The sequence below is a fragment of the Mauremys reevesii genome, linkage group 1, assembly GCF_016161935.1.
Source record: "Mauremys reevesii isolate NIE-2019 linkage group 1, ASM1616193v1, whole genome shotgun sequence".
Taxonomy (NCBI): Eukaryota; Metazoa; Chordata; order Testudines; family Geoemydidae; genus Mauremys; species Mauremys reevesii.
This window is the reverse complement of record NC_052623.1, coordinates 205,861,319-205,877,381: the sequence shown is the minus strand read 5'-3', so window position 1 is coordinate 205,877,381 and position 16,063 is coordinate 205,861,319. Positions and strand designations below refer to the sequence as shown.

The 16,063-nt window shown below is 40.4% G+C and overlaps 1 protein-coding gene across 27 annotated transcripts in view; it reads left to right on the top strand.

Annotated features, from left to right (window-relative positions):
* Positions 1 to 16,063, top strand: part of ZBTB20 (zinc finger and BTB domain containing 20) — a 646,879-nt gene that overhangs the window by 32,816 nt on the left and 598,000 nt on the right. For 15 of the 27 annotated variants that reach the window (XM_039497079.1, XM_039497062.1, XM_039497070.1 and 12 more), the window contains exon 1: positions 4,469 to 4,596. The exons of 9 other annotated variants lie outside the window; for them this stretch is intronic. The gene's annotated coding sequence lies outside the window, so the exon portion shown is untranslated. Of the gene's footprint in view, positions 1 to 4,468; positions 4,597 to 16,063 lie in introns of those variants that run through there. 3 more of the 27 variants (XM_039497041.1, XM_039497039.1, XM_039497042.1) reach the window with 1 other exon arrangement.

Genomic DNA, 16,063 nt, shown 5'->3' with positions numbered 1-16,063 from the left:
TATATTTTTGTCTCAACCTCCATAAACCATATGGCGTTACATCAAGGATGAATCTGACTCTCTGTCCTTTCTAAAATGGAAATAATAGTACTTCACTATATCCCAGGAGGGTTGTAAGGCTAAATCAAGCAATGTCTGTAAAGTGTCTTGAGATCCTCTGATGGAAGCCACCACATAAGCATAAAGGATTGTTACTGTCTTCTAGTTATCACTCTATCATCTTAATATCAGAGTCATGGGGCCTGATTCCCCAGAGCCTTGCATCTTGTGCTACCATTTATACATTTGCAAAACACCACCAATCAAAATCCTCCATTCACATATGCCTCTGGTAGTGTTTTACAACCTCATTTGGATAGGTTTAAATAGCCAGCTGCATGAGTTACAAGATTGTGGAAAATCAGGCCAATGGTTTCTATGTTGTACCTCAGTCAGGCTGAGATCTCAGTGGTCAGGGAGGGAGACCTTGCTAGTTCTCAGATGCATGTGAATCATGACTGTGATATTAACACTTGTGAATCAAGATAGGTTGCTCCTTCTTCATGTTAGGTTTGCTCGAGGGGACAGAATTTACAGGGCTGTGTGGTGTTGTGATAGCAGCAGATTTTAGCCCCAGGGATCTGCAAAGTCTGAATCTTTGTCTCCTTGGTTGCCACTGCTTACAGGGCCCCCCACATCTCCTAACTATTTCTACTGAAGTGGAGAGAGATACACCACATCTGCCAACTGTCTCTGCTTTCAGCCCACCATGATTACCATGAGGCACACAACTGGCTATGCCCCCGGGGACACCATTTCAGACATACTCTTAGCTGCCTCTGCCTGCAGGGAAAGCTTCCAAATTGCCTGTGCATGGGGAAGATAACTAACAGATTCTTCTTGATTCTTCCTCTGGTTTCTCTGGACAGTTTTAGTGGATTTTTGCTTTAAGATTTGGTAGAGATGGGCCTGTGTTTCAGAGTTTGGATCGAGAGCTGAACTTTTCCAGATTCCCAGCAGGTGTCAGATTGGAAAGATGGGGGTAGTTTGGATCCCAGGCTAGGAAGTTGAAATCCGGATCTCAGCTTCCCTACAGTTTGAGGGGACTCAAATACAGAGCTGAATTTTGCAAAGATTCGTGAAGATCAGTTCCAGTTCAGCTCAAGATGCAATCTCTTTCACATCTTGAGACAGTTTGGACCCGGCTCTTTGGCTTATATGTGACTCCAAACTCCCTGACAGCTTGAGGGAGTCCAGATCAGGTACTGTGGTTCTGAACTAGATCCAAACTTCATTCAAATTTTCCTGGTTTATTTCTGGTGCTCCTTTTCAGAACAGGATCTGAACATCCCCAAAGCTAGATGGGAATCAAATCCAGCTCTTCAGTTCTTATCCAGATCCAAGCTTCCTGAGTGCTTGAGGGAACTTGGATCTGTTTTTCCAATTTGGATACAGATCTGAAATTCTAAAAAGATGCAGTAAGTTCTGATCTAGTTCTGATTAAGATCTAAACTTCCATCAACTTGAGAGGGTTTGGATCCAATTCTCTGGTTCAGAGCCATATCTGAACTTTCCCAAAGCTTAAGAGGTTCAGATTCAATTCTAGGGCCTTAATTTGGATCTAAGCGTCCTTAAGCTTGAGGGGCTCAGATCTGGTTCTCTGGTTCAGATCCAAGTCTGAATTTCTCCAAAACATGATTGGGGTTAAGATCTCTTTTTTTCTGATTTGAATAAGAACATAAGAAAGGCCGTACCGGGTCAGACCAAAGGTCCATCTAGCCCAGTATCTGTCTACCGACAGTGGCCAATGCCAGGTGCCCCTGAGGGAGTGAACCTAACAGGCAATGATCAAGTGATCTCTCTCCTGCCATCCATCTCCATCCTCTGACGAACAGAGGCTAGGGACACCATTCTTACCCATCCTGGCTAATAGCCATTTATGGACTTAGCCACCATGAATTTATCCAGTCCCCTTTTAAACATTGTTATAGTCCTAGCCTTCACAACCTCCTCAGGTAAGGAGTTCCACAAGTTGACTGTGCGCTGCGTGAAGAAGAACTTCCTTTTATTTGTTTTAAACCTGCTGCCTATTAATTTCATTTGGTGACCCCTAATTTCATTTGGTGACCCCATTTGGTGACTGAATCCACTGTACTTAGATGAGAGTGAACCAAGAAGCTCAGATCTGGATCCAATTCCAGTTGCCCCCAAATATTAAGGGCTGTTTATCTCTGATGTCTTGAATTGGACCTCTATCTATATTTTTGGATTTGAATCTCAGGGACTACCAAGGTGATATGAAATGTAAAGGTGTGTACAAATCCCAGTGAACTTCAGATGCTGAGTTTCACATAGGTCAACTCATGCTTATCAATAAATCTCCTGAACTTAGCTTCTATATTCTTCCTCATAATGATAATGATACTTTGTCTTTCTATCTTCCTCTGAAGGCCAAAACAATTTACAAATGTTAATAAATTAATCCTCACAGCTCTCTTGTGAGGAGAGTAATTATTACTTAGATGCATTTTACAGATGGGGAAACTGAGGCAGAGATGAAGTGACACATCCATAGCCAGCAGAGCCATAATTAGAGGCCTCTTCATGCCCAGTCCCCTATTAGGGCCAAATTCTGATGTCAGAGACACCTGTATAAATGTGGAGTAATTTCATTGACTTCAGTAGTGTTTCCCTCACTGATACCAGCAGTGAATTTGCCCCAGTATTACTTAAGGAGATGGACTGGTGACCCTAATGAATCTTTTCCATCTTTAAGTTCTCCGATTGTATATATTTCCCTGCCGCTCACCACTAAAATATGAACAGCATTTGTTGATTTGTGGGGAAGGTTGTTTCTGAAAAATTAACTTTCTGAAAAACATGCTTAATCTCTTTCTATTTACTGTATATCACTCTGTAAAGGGAGTGTTTGCTATTTAAGTAGAAAAGGATATACCGGTCACCATCAGGAGGTGAAATCACCAGCTACAGACTAGTTAAAATTATGTAGGCTCAGTATGAAGCATGAAGAGCTAGTCAGCTGCTAGGATTCAAATTTGTGGATCTAGAGAGTCTAGATGTTTCAGATCTGCTATTTAAACCACTAAGCCATCCACTCAGGAGCAATACGATTTAGACATATTGGTGGGAGAATAAACACTTGGCATGGGATGCAGTATTGCCTTGTAATTAAAGTATTAGACTAGGCTCCAGGAGAGCTCGATTTTAATCTCAGCTATGCCACTGATTCACAACAGGGCCTTGGGCAAATCACTTCACCTCTCTGTGCCTCAGCTTCCCCATCTAAAATTGGGGCAATAATAATTGTATCTACCTTTGAAAAATGCTTTGAGATCCTTGGCTGCAAGGTGATATGCGTGTAAGTACAAAGTATCATTATTCTCCTGATCCTCCAGCCTTACTTCTCATTTAAGTCAACGGAAGTTTTGTGCGCATGATGACATCAAGTTTGTGTGGTCAGAAGGAGGGCGGTTACAACATTTTAAGGGTAGCGTGTAGAATTGATGTAAACCATACATTTTCTCTATATGGGGCAGATTTTTTTTTGGTAATATTTGAGTTTTCTGTAGACATAAGCAGTCTATTGCTTCTCTCCCCTTTCTCCCCTCCCCTGTGGGAAAAATGGGGGTGGGGGAGTAGTCTTCAGCCCAGACCTTTATTTTAAATAACCTTGGCCGGGTTGCCATTGGAAAAAGATTTCTTTACTTGAGGGATTTATTTCTGTCCTTGCAACACTATGTACTATATGCATTGCACCTGTTCAGACATAAGCACAGTTCATTATTACAGCTGTAGGGGCAGAAGCTTACTAACACGTATATATTGGGGGGAGAGAATATTAGGGAGAATGGCCCTCTCTTTTAGTTTGCTTACTGAGCAACCTCTTGTAGAGACTTCCTCCTCCTCCAGATCAGTTTTCCCTGCTCCCCTATTGTCTGGGGAAACCTGTCTTCGGGAGCTTCGTTCTTGAAAGATCTCATGACTTTAAAATCATCAATGGGCTTTGTGTAGCCTGCCTGTCAAAAAAGATATGTTTACACCTTCCCTGCATGTGTTAAAGCTATAAGGTTACGGAGCAGAATGGCTGATACATTTCAGTGCTTCATGCTAATATGCACAAAATGTATTTATGATAATTACATGGACTGTCTGAAACAATGCATTCCAACATTCTGTAACATAAATATGAAAGGTGGAGCCAGCTGGCTGTAAACAGTTTATTTGTCAGCAGTCCTGATCTGCACTATATACCTTTTTTACACTGTCTCAGTCTGGCAGTATTGAACCTGTTGCTGCATTAGCCGAGTTGTATTTTGCTAGATAGGGGAAGGAGGGTTGTCTGCTGTCTGGTAGGAGGGCTTTGTCTGTGTGTGCCTTTCTCTCTCTCTCCCTCTCACACTCTCGCTTGCTCTCTCTCTCTCTCTCACTCCCTTTCCCGTCTCTGTGGTTTGTAAGGTAGGTTGCAGTGTGTGTATATACACAACATCAAGAGCAGGAAAATGGACTCATTAGGGAGGCAGGCAGTCATTACCACTCACACTGTACTTCCAGGGAGACAGCGACTATGAGGAGACAAACTGAGGACTGGGGAACAAGGTAGGCCAGTCAACTTTTATAAAAAAAAAAATCCTGCTCCCCCCCTTGCCCCATGACACTTATTTATTCTTTCACCCCCACCCTCTCGATTTTTAATATAGAGATGTAAGTTTGTCAAACCCATTTACTAGCTTAAAATTTTGAACATCTATAGAAGGCCTTAGCCTTTACAAATGTTTTTTCCCCTTCTACTTATTTCAGGGTGTGCCCTCTTATGATTCACTTTAATTACTTTTTTTTTTAACATCAATGAAGGAAACAAATATGTTTGTTTTCCAACACTAGTTCCAAGTAAATCAATATCTTTCTCTCTTTTAAAACAGCCCTCTCCGTATGTCTGTGGGTCTCTGCTTTTTCTTTTCTGTTTATGCAGTTCCATCTGTCCGTCCATATATCATGTTCTCCTTATTTACTGTTAAATGGGTTTTTGTTAGTATTTGCCAATGAGTTTTAGCTGTATTGCCGGTGACCAGGTTTAACTGTGACTCTTGTTCTTTGTTTTATATCTACTATAAGTTTAAAGTCCATGTTTATTGTACATTAATAAAAACAGAAAGCAGGTTCCACTCTTTCTGCCAGGAGTTTTATTTTAAAAATTTTGGGGGAGAGGGAGAAGGGGAGGTGATTTTAATTAGCGTACATGTACTTTTCCCTGTTGGATTTTTAAAGCATTTATTTTAATTTTTTTAACTCTTTATTTTACTTAAGAGGGAGTGGGAGATGCATTAAATCAGCAACATAAAAGTTAGAATATAACATCATAGAGGCATGACTGGGTTAATATGAAATCAAACTTTCTAAGAGGGAGTTTGTATCTTTGATTGCCCTCCCCCCTTTATACATGGTTGTGCTTGTGTTTCAGTATGTGTATTTGGAGGGAGGAGGTAGATATCCTTTTACAGTGGAAACAATTTATGAAATCTTTTGAGCCATTTTTGTCTAGAAACAGTAACTATTTATTTACCATATTTTCATTCCATAAATAACCTTTGTATTTGTTATTTGAAACATACAGTGGCCTGTGGATTAATTATTATTATTTTTCTGTGGTTGTGCTGCATTTCATAGCCCATTTAACAATGTTGAGTTTTTCAAGCTAGCCTTATCATGGGTTCTAAAGGCTGGTTAAACAGATCCATCCAAAATGGGCTTTTTATCTGAGCTCTTGTCAGTGCTGTCGGAGAGTAAAACTGCTACTCTGTTGGTTAAAAAAAATTAAGACAGATAGTGAGTGGCAGTGAATTTATATAAAACATTCTGGAGAATCCATGAGTAATTATAGAAAATGGACGCTGATCAGTGGAGATCTCTTGACAATAAAAATAACCTTTTAAAATAGCAAATTATTTAATAGTAAGAGGCAGACTATTTAAAAAAAATCTATTAGGCCTTTCCAATAAAACATGTCCATAAAGCAATATTCCTAGCCCACATGGGATTGTACAAGAGATTCTTCAACACATTATCAGGGTTCACATCTTGTGAAATGTTTATTAAAAATCCATTGTTTTAGGACAGTAGACAACTTTTGGTACTAACAGGTTTATCTTTTGTATTTTTACATCCTGTATCTTATAACTCTCTCATCTCAACAAAAGCGACTCCTCTCTGGACAAACCAAATCAGTTTAAACCCAAAACAGCAAATAATCCACTGGCTCTGTAGATACAGAACCCATTCACTCCATCTTATTCGTTTTTTTCCAGGGCCTAAGCGGAACTTTTCAGTGGCTTTCTGTAGCATTTTGTCAAGAATCAGTGGTCCATCTGTTAGCTCAGGAATTAAATTTAGTGTTTTCCAGTCCCTTTTCTGCCTCTTTTCAACTCAGGCTGCTAATTAACATTTGGTCGACAAACTTTAACTGTTTTTATTGCTACAAATTACATGTCACTGTAGTAAGATACTCTCCCCTCCCCCTAATCTCAAACCTTGAAACTCTGATTTGAGCATATAGGGAACTGAAGTATTTCCAAAAATTAAGGGGTTTCAAATGGGGGAACATTTGATGCCGTTTTGTTGGGGGTTAGCCTGGAGGGATGGAGCTGGAATATTAGCATTCCCTCCTCCCATTTCCCCACGTGAAGTATGTGTGCGCATTTCTAGTCACCCATCACTTTCTTTTGAACCAATACAGGTGTGTATGAGGTCTTACAGCACAGATTTCTATCTGGGTGAGTTTTTGTGAAACTGATGTTGGGACTCTTTAATATATGATTAACAGAAGTCATGGTCCTATCCCAACTCTTCCAAATAACTTTAAAAAAGATTACAAAATATGAATAAATTTTATGGAAACCCCAGGAAAGAAGAATTGCTTAGTGGGAAAAGCAGGATGCGAGAAACATTTTTTTATCATCCAGCAGGAAGAAAAAAAATTAAAATTCTTTTTAAAAAATACGTTCCATTAAAATGATTTAATTCTCTGTGAAACCAAAGTATTTTCTATCGAAAGACTCACTCTGTCTATGTCACAAAGTCTGTTTGCAATGTGTATACAAAAGCAAAGGGGAGAGTGTGCCTAAGTAAACTTAAAGCCAGCATATGATGCTGTAGTTGGAACTCCAAAAGCCAAAAGTCTTTTGGCACAGGGGTGTATAACAGAGTTGGAAGACCTGACATTAGCCAGCCTCATATTGTGGGTTCTATATGTTCCAGTCCTACCAACCCTTTCAGTCTAACAGAGTAGAACCCTGCAGTGTTGAGTGGGTCGCAGTATGCTTTATTTTAGTGTTGGAGCAGACAGTTATCTAACACACCCACATGAGGAAGTACTCTGGAGCAGTTATTTCATGCTTTGCCATGCCCTGTAGCTAATGCAATTTTGGACTGAATGGCGTGTGTATATGCCTCTTTAACTCCTTTGAGATCAAAGTGAGTGCTGGATTTTTTAACAGGGCAAAATACGGGGATACCAGATAGTTTAACCCAAATGCCAAATATATACTAAGTCAAATTATTTTTAGTAATTTTTTTAGGAGGAGAGATAAATATCAATCTTTTTTTATTTTAATATACACAGTTGTTGTAATTTCCTGAGTTGGATATATCATAATAGTAAATATTACTCATAGTTTTCCCATTTCCACATTTTCTCCATAGGCCCAGCTTACTCATAAGGGAACAGCTGCAGAACATTTTTAAACATGTATTATCATTTATATAAAACTGAGATTTAAATGGAGAATGAGATCCCTGCTATAGAATCCTGTAGGATGGTTTAAAAATCCCATAGACAGGAACTCATACTCTGTTAGATTTTATAGGTTTTAAAAGTCATTTCAGGAGACTCTTGCTTAATTTCTACAGCCCATATTGTGCCATTAGTTTTTAAGCAGAAATATACCAAACAGGGGTTTTGATTATAAACTGATGGCATATGTCCCTATATAATCCGATTAGTTTCATTCCTATATCATTTTATAAGTTTTTTCCACAATGATGTGTTGGGGAAGATGGCTACTATTGCGAGGAGTTTACAAATGTGAGAGGGAAATTAATAACTCAAATCTAGCTTCAAGTTATTTAGATATTTGGGGAAAAAAAAACTTTGACAAAACCTAAGACCCATAGAATTGTTTCAGAGTTCTTATAAACATTCCAATTGGAACAGTTGTTTTTAAAACAACCAGTTGTTCCCTCTGCAGGGTTTGCAACTCAAACCTTGCAGCACTGAGAAGCTGATGGTAAACAAAAGTGAAACTGACTTCATTGATTTTGCTTGTCTGGCCCAGGAAAATTCAGAAAATAAACAAACAGCATCAACAGTATAAAATTGGATTTTTGATATTCTTTCGCCTCTAATAGTCCACGGTTTTATTGATACTTTTTAACAAGGTCTAAATCTTGAGGCTCTTATGAAATGTTTACTCAATTTTAGCTCAGGCATGCTGTCGTTGATTTATCAAGGTTTGAGTAAGGGGTGAATAAAATTTGAGTAAAGAGCTAAGGATTTGCCCCAATTCGGTTTTTAAGTCAACACTATCTCTTGTATTCCTGTTCATTATTTATCTAATTTTAATGCTTAGTCCTATAGTAATTATCAAATTATCTTTTTAGTAGAAATCTGGCACTTCATGATGATGACTAATTATGCATGTTTGGTTTCTGCGTATACTGGACCCAATAGTACAGTCTTCCCATGTATACTGTATACATTGCAGTCACTTCAATGGATGTTCTATTTGTATAGGGTTTGAAGGAATGGGCTCATAAGAAATAACTGAAACATTTGTGGCTAGCAGGGATATGGGTATGTGCTTGTTCCATGCTCTGTGGGCCAGCAGGGGCTGAAAGTATTATGCAGTCAGTTTGTCACATACCTCTTCTATGGCCAGTGTGGGATCAGTGTTTGATAGATAGCAGGGGGTAGGAATGGGAGGTACATCCAGCTTTCATTGTGGAAGGCTATCTGACTTGGAGCATTTGAGAGGCCTGGATGGAAAAGTGGGATAATGGCAGAAGACCATGCTGAAAAAGAAAATAGTTACTCTCTGACAGCCCTTTGTATGTATTATGTGAAATGAACATGGGGCTCTCAATCCAGTTCCTAACGGGCAGATGTCTGTATTACAAAATCAAATCACCAAAGCCATTGGCACTAGGTGGCAGTGTGAAAAGAAATGGCAAGGACTGAATGGGCACAAAGACAGAAGTCTCATGAGAAGTGGTTCCCTCACCATCAGGAATAAGCCATGTCAACAGCATAATGTGAAGAAGATGTTATTGCTGCTGCCTGTCCTATACCTGTCCTGTGACTGTCAATCTGGCATTATTCAGCAACTCCTTGTGTGTGTGTGTAGATAGATAGATAGATAGTGTGACAGGGTCAGGCCAGATGGCTACATGAGAGTGCTCAAAGGTAGATACATTAGCTCCAGGTTAAGCAGGTCCCTTTTCCCTGGGTAAGATAACAGGGACTATCCCAGAACACTCAGGAACTTTCTAGAACTAATTAAGGCAGGCTAATTAGGACTCCTGTAGCCAATTGGGAAGTTACTAGAATTAATTAAGGCTAATCAGGACACCAGGTATAAAAAGGCTCTCACTCCAATTAGTGAGGTGTGCGTAAGGAGCTGGAAGTGAGAGGACGTGCCGCTGGAGGACTGAGGAGTACAAGCGTTAACAGACATCAGGAGGAAGGTCCCGTGGTGAGGACAAAGAAGGTTTTGGGAGGAGGCCATGGGGAAGTAGCCCAGGGAGTTGTAGCTGTTGTGTAGCTGTTCCAGAAGGCACTCTAGAGAGCTGTAGTCCACAGGGTCCTGGGCTGGAATCCGGCGTAGAGGGTGGGCCCGGGTTCCCCCCAAACCCTCCCAACTCCTGATCCAACACAGGAAGATCTCTGAGGCTAGCAAAATCCGCCAATAAGCGCAGGACCCACCAAGGTAGAGGAGGAACTTTATCACAATATGTAGATAGATATACACCTCTACCTCAATAAAACGCTGTCCTGGGGAGCCAAAAAGTCTTACCGTGTTATAGGTGAAACCTCATTTTATCGAACTTGCTTTGATCCACCGGAGTACGCAGCCCCCTCCCCCTCCCCCCCGCCTAATTCAAACACTGGCACAACATCTAGGGCTTGATTCTCTAGTGTCTTGTACCTTGTGTCATTATTTACACCTGTTCAAAATGAGTGCAGAATATTACCACTGGTGTGAGTGAGTGAGAAGAAAATTATGCTTTGGTAGCATTTTATGCCCAATTTGCACAAGTATAAGTGACAGTGCAAGGTCCCAGGAAGTGGCAAAGCATTTTCATTTTGTCCCTTCCTCAATGTCCCAGCCAGAATTAAATTAGTGGTTATCTAATTTTGTATTTTAAAAGTACTGAGTTTGGTAAACTCAGCAGTGAAGAGGAAAGAAAACCTGAATGGTAGGCTGTGAATCTGCATGCAACACACTGAATAGTTCCTATAGAAACTTTTGGAATACTGAAGTATTACCATTCTATAAATTACATAAAGATCATCTGAAAATGTAATGCTCACACAATACATTTACTTTGGAACTGTGGCACTGCTAATAATGTAGGCAAGAGTGGCCTGCCCTTTGGTTCTGGGGCAGTTCATCTAGGGAAAGTACCTGCACTCTATTAGAATACTTTTAAAGTAAAGTAGTTGCTTTCTAGTCACTTGGTTCAAGGTGATTAGTGGCTGGGAATGTGATCAGTCCCTTGGAAATATGAATATGGGGTGGGAAAAGTGCTTTGTGGGACCTCACAGTGATCCGTCCAATTGACTGAAAGAAAGTTAATTATTGGTGTGCTCCCCAAGGAGTCCTATGCCATTTTCCTTAGCTGGATAGATGGTGGCCATGATGTAGGAATTTGAAGATAATGGTTAGGGGGGAATCTTTGAGACTCCAACAGGGATGCAGACTCGAGATAGGAAGTGAGGTTGGGATTGAAAACATATCCATAGGCATGCTTTGTGTGTGTGTGTGTGTGTGTGTGTGTGTGTGTAGGTTAATATTTGACAGAGTAAATGTCTTTTTTGTTTGAAACTGTAAATTAGCCCCAGCTTTTTTTTTGTTCTTTGTTTTAATTTTCTCTTTCAAAAATACTACTTAAGCACCAAATTATCCCTTCTGCCCACAGATGAAGGTGACATAAAACCAACAGATCCCTGCTTGGAAATTGGGTTGTGTACAGTTGCTGTGGTGCCCATCTCCCCCTCTCTATAACCCTTAGAGTCTCTGGCTCCATTTTCTAGTAGGGGGAGGTGCGACAGGACCTGTTACTCTCCACTGTGTTGGCCCCTAAACTCCGAGCAATTTGGTAGATAACTGAATTACAGGAATTGGAGGTGGATAGAATACTGAGAATTTGAAAATAAACAAACAAACCATTGTTTAGATACCAGGACAAATTGTTTAATTGCTCTTGTGCTCCCTCTGCTGGTTCTCTGTAGAACTAACAAATCCTATCCCTAGAGTCATGCCCATGCCCTCTGTGAGGGTGCAGTACAAAATGGGATGTTAAAAAAGTTGATTTCAAGCAGTTTTGAAATGAACAACATTGGTAGAGAAAGAAGGCTTCATATGAAGAATATGAAAAGCAGTGGATCCTAGAAACAATACTTTACATCATTGTTCTTTTAACATTTGAATCATCCTAACCTGTGATTCTTCCATCTACCCTTCCTTTGTCATGCTTCTGTGGCAGAGGAGTCTTTCTCTGTGTCATTTCCCAAAGTCAGAATTTCTCTCCATTGTTGCTGCTATCACTAAGATATTTCCTACATGAGTGCTCTATAGAAAAATATTCTTACTGGTGCAACCATTAGTTTTAGCTGAGCTAGTGGGAGTAGTGGTGGAAACCTTAGGGTAGATAAGGCTTTGGCAGCTCTCGGTATTTTTACAGCTGCATCAGTTAAATCTGCTCCTCTGCTGAGTACAGCTCTGCTCGTCTCATCCTGTTCCATGGCCTGGAAAGCTTCTGTTCTTCAGGGTTCTATTTAGCCTCTTTTCTCATTGTGATGCCTCTTACTTTGTGTTTTAAGATATAGACTCGTTTGTTTAATGAACTCCCTCCTTAATAGGGATATTTTGCTTCCCACTTCATATGTTTTTCACATCCATCACTTCCCAACTTCATAGTATCAAAGTTTTCTGAATGTTAGAGATGACTAAATCCTGGATAAAACCCAAGAAAGATTGTAGATTCCCCTGGAAAATCTGGAATGTATTGAAGACTTCTGAAGGGGTGATGAGGTCATACAAGATCCTGCTGCCTTTCCCACCTAAGCAAAGTATCATGATAAAGAGCCTTCTTTCACAGCCACAGACTTTAGTGGGAGTTAACTGTGTAGAGCTGCTTCAGGACTGGGCCCAAATTGTCAGTTCAGACTTATGGAAGCTTTTGTTGGTGCAAGTCTCATGCTTCCCTTCCAGGTGACTGCTTGGTTGCTCATTGGTTGGAGTGACCCAACCCACATAAAAATCTGATTGTCACTGAATAATTTGAATCTTTGTGGCCCGAGTCCACTTCCTAGACCCCATCTGTTTTCGAAGGGTCAGAAAAGAAAATGAAAAAGCTCACTGATTTATTTTCCTTCTCCTTGTGGGTTTCTTGCCTTTTTGGGGAGGCCGTCAGCATCATCCTCTTTTATTTCCTCTTCCCAGGCCCCACTTCATAGTCACCTACCCATCTGGGCCAAAGATGTAAGAAATTGACCTCCTTGTGGGCAGTCTCAGCAGAGACATCATGAAGAAAATGGGTCACTGAGACCTGAAGCTACTCTCTGACCCCTGAGTCCCTCCAGGTCAGACATGAGGCACAGTAGCAGGGAACGGTGTGGCGGTAGGTTGCCCTACTGCTGGACCTGCTTTGGGGTAAACCGAGAATTCAGTGCCCAGGGACATCAATACGGCCTCTTTCACTAGCACTAAACTAACAAGTACGAAGGCTCAGTTGTCACTGACTCACGGACAAACTGTTTGAATTCCAAGAAGTTTGTTTCATAATTTCCAGCATTTCATAAAAAAGCTGTTTTTTTTTTCTTCTCCCAATGACTGCCAAGTTTTGAAAGCTTCAAACTTGCTCCACTTGGAGGGGATTTAAAAGATACTGACATTTGCTAAACATGTTGGTTCTCTCTGAGCTGTACAGACAGACTTCAAACCATTTGTCCTCCAAGCCAATCCAGCACGGCCTGAAACATTTCATTGATGTGGAAGCAACTGCTCCTAAATGGTTCAAGTGTTTTCACAGTATGGTCAGCTAAACTGCACTAAATATTGAAGAAAAAAAACAATCAAAGAGAAAAATCACACCTTTCCCCTATTGTAGGGTTTTTCTAAACATCTCCAGAAATTAAGACTTCCTCCTCACAGAGGGTAGTGTACCTGTGTCATTGGCCTCCTCTTTATGGCACAGAGCCTCTAAAATAAAACTTTGCTCAGCATTTTCTAGACAATTTTCTTTACTTGCATGCAGAGAAAAATGAAGGGTTTTTTTTGTTTTTTATCAGCGTTCAGAATGCAAAGCTGTAATGAGATTATAATGCTGCAGCTGGGGTGTATGGGTAAGTAACCATTAAATAATGTCTTTATTTTTAGGGTGTCATATCTGAGGAACCTTGCATCCAATTCACTGCAAATCTCCCTGAAAAATTCTAGTTGGACCCCATAACTAAACTAGAAATTTTGAGACTGATCTGACTGTCTTTGTGGATTGTCTAATAAAGACACCCATGGCATGTGGAGTCAGGAGGCTTGGTTTTTATTCCTAGTTTTGTCACTAATTCTCTGTGTAATTTTGAGCAAGTCATTTCCCCTCTGTGCCTCATTTACTCATCTGTGAAATGGGGATAAGAGTGTTTACCAACCTTTGGGAGGGTGCTTTGAGACCACTGGAGAAGCATTGGGTATAATTTTATTATGATAAGCACTTTTCACTGTCAGACTTGGGCCTCACAACACCTCCCCAAAGGTACATAGCAACCTTTCCTCCCTTACTTCAGTGGGTTTGCTTTGGTCTCTTGATCTAGTTATTGAGCACTTAGGCTTTTTCTATGTGATTTCAGAAAAGGTCTGGCACCAGAGATCTCATTTGGTCTCTGTCTATAGCTGCCTCCAGTAGAAGAAGCTGTGTTTTGTTTTATTAATAGTTTAAATTGTTTATTTTTACATTATTAGACAAAGGCCCTATCTAACCTTGAGTTTTAACTATGTTCGGCAGACACCCCCCTCCACAAAATATGATTCATGCTAGAAAGGCTCTCATAACATTCCAAATCCCAGTGTCACCTGGGCCTTAGTAGTGTTACAAAATGGTTTACAAACCCATGTGATAGATTAGGTCTGGATGTAGGCTATACCATATCATGTCTATGGTAGGCTGTGGTTCTGGTTAGACTGCTTCAAACTCCAGCTTGATAGTTTCTATTTAAAGAGCTTTCGGGCAGAGAATATATAGAAGATAAAAAATGAAAGCTTAGTCAGGCTTCCTCCATTTGTGGATCTGGGGGAAAACCTACGGCAAGCATTCCTTGCTGGCATCACAGGGCAGTGTTTGCTCCATAGTTAAGTTGCAACTGATTTCCCCTCCAATCCACAAAGACAGTCAGATCAGTCTAAAAATTTCTAGTTTAGTTATGGGGTCCAAATGGAATTTTTCAGGGAGATTTGCAGTGAATTGGATGCAGGCTTCCTCAGATACGACACCCTAAAAATAAAGGCATTAGACACAGTTCCAAAATTCTTCTAACTTTTCTTTCCCACTTCTTAGGAAAAAAAGAGCTAAAACTAACTTTATGGGAGTTCCCTGTCAGAGTTAGTGCTCAGGACTAACATTTAGTTGATAGAAGTCTGATCTAAAAAGTTATTAAAATCCGATTTGGTAATGTCACCAGAGAACACTGGCTTCAACATGGGGCAGGATAGGAGAGAGGTTTGGGAAGAATGTGAGCACTAAGAAAGACTGAAAGTTGAGATGCATGCAGCGGGGAAGAGCTGTGTAAAGAAGATGAGGACAAAAGGCCTGAACTTAATGCAAAAAGAGGAGGATAACTTGGTCACAGTGGCAGGTAACTGAGATAATTCTACCAGCGGCATTTAATATAAACAGGAGTGGCGTGAGGAGGGATGTGGGCATAACTTTTTCCTTCTCTTGCATGGGTAGTGAACTGGAATCATATTCTTACAAATTCAGAGGACTGTGGCCCAAATCCTCAAAGCTATTTAGGCACTTAACGCCCACTGATATGGGTTCTGTTTTGCCCTGTGTTACATCAGTATAAAACTGGAGTGATTCTGTGGAAGTCAATGGGGTTACACTGTGCTAACTGAAATCAGAATATGGCCCTATGTTTCTGTGGTAGAAGCTGAAGTTTGGATTCACTTTAAGCAGAAAAAAACACACATGAGATTTTATAAGTGATTCCTATCCAGCAGCCAGTTTCCTTTAGGGTGGTGCTGCTGAGTATGACACCTTCACTACCTTAGATATCGTTTCTCTAATGGAAGCACATGTAGGTGTAATATCAAGATTCTTATCAGATCTTTTTTTGAAATCTTATCTAATGAGGACACCCTTTCAAAGAGATCTGTGCTTAGGTTTTCCTGAGAACTTTGAGGCAGATTTTTGAGGGGGCCGGCTTCTTACTCAACAGTCAGAGAAGAAACATCCATTCTCATCCACATTACACACTGGGGAAACTTGCAAAAGTATTAAAGTCCACGAGAGAGCTTGTATATATCAGTCCATATAGGTTCCAGTCAGTGATGCTGGAAGTAGAGCTGAGGTGCACGCGCTGGCTTGAAGTGGTGTCCATCATATACAGGGTTTGCAGTTTTGTTCAATTGCTTTCAGCACCCCTCCTATAAAAAATATTCCAACACCATTGATTCGAGTTGTACAATATCTGTCTTCATTTTGTAGCATCAGAATAAGACCATGACCCTAATCTGATTCTTTTGCTTGTTCTTGCCAAAGGATCACATCAACTCCGCCTGAGTTTCTCCTGAGC